The 3,618-nt window shown below is 42.9% G+C and overlaps 1 long non-coding RNA gene across 1 annotated transcript; it reads left to right on the forward strand.

The window, feature by feature from the left end:
• The first annotated feature begins 173 nt into the window (after positions 1-173).
• LOC308558830 lies at positions 174-2,941 on the forward strand. Its single transcript, XR_013999056.1, has 3 exons — positions 174-495; positions 1,080-1,146; positions 2,074-2,941. It is a non-coding gene; the product is annotated as an uncharacterized lncRNA (long non-coding RNA).
• Positions 2,942-3,618: the final 677 nt, after the last annotated feature.

Below are 3,618 nucleotides of genomic sequence, written 5' to 3' on the forward strand. Positions count from 1 at the left end.
GGCCTGTGGTGCCGCTAAATATCTGAGCAAGCCCCGCCTACCCTTCCGCCTTAAACCGGCTCCCGGGCCACTGTTAGGGTGGTGCCTGAGGCTTTCTGGGAAGTCTCGTGGCTGGTCTCGCGCGATGTCCCGGTGCCCCGCCCTCAGGCCGGCAGCGGCCGCTTCCGCGCGAATGGAGGCAGATAGTGGGCGGGGTGATTTGCTGGAGCCGGGCGTGAGGGGGTTTCGACCCACGCTGTCGCCTGTCCTCGGTTTGAGGGGTCCCTCCGAACCTATCTTTTGCCCCCATTTTTTTGCTCATCTCCTTTTGTGGAGCCGACTCACTCAGACTAAGGCAGAAACCAAAGGGCAGTGTTACACCGAGGAAAGGACTGGGAGAGGAGGAAGTGTTAGCGCATCTCGTCTCCCTACGCCGAGTTTCTTCTAGGATGCTTAACCGAAAACTGGAAGTGTCGCTTTCGCTCCGATCCGTAAAGCGCCAAACGCACTTCGATGGTAGGAAAATGGCCACGATCCAAGTCCTTTTCCCGAGTGGAGTGGCGCGTGACCCACTGTGCCGTCCCGAACGGAGCTCGGCCGCGGGGCGCGGAGCGCAGGCCGTCCGGCGGGTTTCGTTGCCGGTGCTTCTCCCGGGCCGTGGTGGCAGCTTGACCGCCCTGGCAGCTCGGAGCTCTGGCTTAGGCGTAAAAAATAAAGCAAAGCACGAAGCATAACGATCCTGTGCGCTGGTCGGAAAACAACCCAGCACAGCTTGGTCTGCCAGAAATATAAGATTGTAAATAGGCAAGCCCCGTTTGAATTGGATAGAATAGCAAATGAGAGTCATAGCACATTTTCTACTAATATTTCTCGGGGCTGCACTTTTCTAGTTAGGGCCTATAACCGTTATTCCTTTGATGTTTATGGACGTAAAGTACCTTAAGGGATTTCAAAGTTGTAATTAGCAACCAGTCTTCCGTCAGTGAAATCCAGTCTCTGGCCCTAGTCGCAAGTTTAACACTGTGCTTAGGGCGCTCTCCTCACAATCCAGTTTTACCAACTCAGCTAGAAAAACCACATTTTCACGGGATGAATCGCAGGCTGCCCCTCAGCGCCCACCACCGCCAGAACCTGGGAGCAGGAACCTTTGGCCTGTGTGGTGCACTCGTAAGTCCCAAGCATTTAGTAGGTGCTCAGTAAATGTTCAGTGGATGAACCTATATTAAAAGAATAAAAACTAATCATTGATGGCTCAATACAGCTCTACTAATATGCATGTATTTGGGTGAGGGGTGGGGTTGGGGGGGACCCCCCTTAGGGCTAACAGTGCTTATCCATTTTTTCAAAATACACCAAAATCTTTACTAGAGTGCTTTGCGGCCTAGAATATTACCTTTAAAACCTTTCTCTGCAATTCCGTTGGAAACGTATTGAAAGTAAAGTCACCCTTCAGAGGCAGTTTAACTGATTTTAAATAACCTGAGGTAGTAACAAAGGAGACATGTTGGAACAAATTTCTTTTGAACTAGGGCCATTTGACATATGATACTTGATTTTATCAACCTCTGGAATTGGAGAGTCTTGAATTTAGATAATATTTCATGCACATTCACTGAGTTGTATGTTACTTTAACCTGAAATTCCACCATTACAGCTCCATCCTTTGTAATAAAACTTTTGTTTCCTGTTGAAAATATAAATAATGTCAAAAAGAACATAGAGCAAAAATCAAGAGCCCACTTAACAAAATAAAAAATTATCCCAAGAAGTATAAATTGTAAACAAATGACCAACCTTATTAATAAGATAAATACAAAAGGAATACTGAAATAGTATTTTACATTTAATAAATTAGTAAATGAGTTCTAATTTATAGGTCATTGATAAATTTACTGTAAATATGTTTCTAAACTCTTAAAGGTATTTTGTTTCGTTTTGGTTTGTTTAAGATAATTGAAGGAGAGAACCAGGAAAAGACTGGGTATCTGAAAGGGGCAAAGACAAGACAGAAATGAAAATAGAGTTGGAAAGCTAGACCACTAAGGCTAACTCCCTCATTTTACTGGTTTTGTTTGTTTTGTTTTGTCCTTTCAGACTGAACAACTCTAAACTGTTTTCCTATTTGGGGCAACTGAAGTGGAGCAAGGATATGGAATCTCCGTGTTCCCACTCCCTGAGAAGAGTGACGTTGGGACCCCAACAATTGTAGTGAGAAACAGGAAACTGAGGAGATGGTGACAACAGAGGTTCCCAAACGAGACAGTTTTGGGGAGGGAGTTGGCTGTAATTACTGCTGCCTCCTCTGTTCCTATCCTTCCCCAGCCTTTGCATTGATGCATTGATTCCTTTTTTTTTTTTTTTTTTTTAATTCTGGTAAAACATGCATTGACACTTTTAGCTAGCTGATAAATTTCAGTAAATTCTTTTCTGGTGAGTTAACCAGAGTTGGTTTCTGTTGCTCCCAAATGAGAACTGAGTAGAAATAGTTCCTATTTATCAGAATACTCCCCAAATGATCTGGCATTTTTCCATATCTGCACCAATGAAATTAATGGTTCTCTTGCCTAACCTATTTCATTTCTTACTGGTGATTGGGGTTCCCCTCCCACTCTTTCTATTCTCTTTTGCCTACTAAGAAGGCAGAGAGTGCCCAGCCTGCATGGCTCAGTGGTTGAGCGTTGACCTATGATCCAAAAGATCCTGCTTCGATTCCCGGTCAGGGCATATGCCCGGGTTGCGGGCTCAATCCCCAGTAGGCGTGCAGCAGGCTGGGGATCAATGGCTCTCATCGTTGATGTTTCTATCTCCCTCTCCCTTCCTCTCTGAAATCAATAAAGATATATATATTAAAAAAAAGAAGGCAGAGGGGTTTTTTCAAGGTTTATAATTACCAAAATTATTTATTATTCCCTAATTGTCAACTCTCCATTACAAAAAATAATTAAAATATCAAAATGTAACCATTAACTGTTGCTCCTAAGTCTCACTAAGATTAATGTACATCTTTCTCATGAAAATTATTGCAACAAATAGAACATGAAATACTTTCAAAGTTTTCATGAGAAATCTTTGCCTAAAAGTTATGCCAGCTTGCTATTTAATGTAACTACTAAAAGACCTAAAATGAGGTTATAGGATTATGATTAGATTTGTCACCAAAAATCATTTTTTACTTAAGAGAGGTTATAAGAGGAACAGAGCACCTCCCTCTTTTAAAGCAGTTACCCAGTTGGAGACAAATATCTCTGTGCCTGCCCCCTAAAAAGTCTAAGTGCTCAATTCTGACTACACAATTAAATAAACAATTTCTCTCACAAGCAGAGGGCCAAAATCACATAGGCAAGGGGCTGAAATAAACATTACCCAAACAAAAGTGGTAAAATAATACATTGTGGGGAGAAAAGGGAGGCAATAACCCTTTGCTCTCCAGACTTCTTGGGGTGTTGAAATTTCAGCCTCATTGCTTATTTTGAACTAAAAATTAAGCCTGGTGTAGAGAAGTGGTCACCATTGGTATTGACTAACCCTAGTACTGGTTTTTTCTCAGTGTGATATGTAAAATCCACCTTGTGGGAACAACACACACTTAGTCTCATGTCGTACTTACTGAGTAAATCTGTGGGGGTAGGCATACCCATG

The sequence above is a fragment of the Miniopterus schreibersii genome, assembly GCF_964146895.1.
Source record: "Miniopterus schreibersii genome assembly, chromosome: 6".
Classification (NCBI taxonomy): Eukaryota; Metazoa; Chordata; class Mammalia; order Chiroptera; family Miniopteridae; genus Miniopterus; species Miniopterus schreibersii.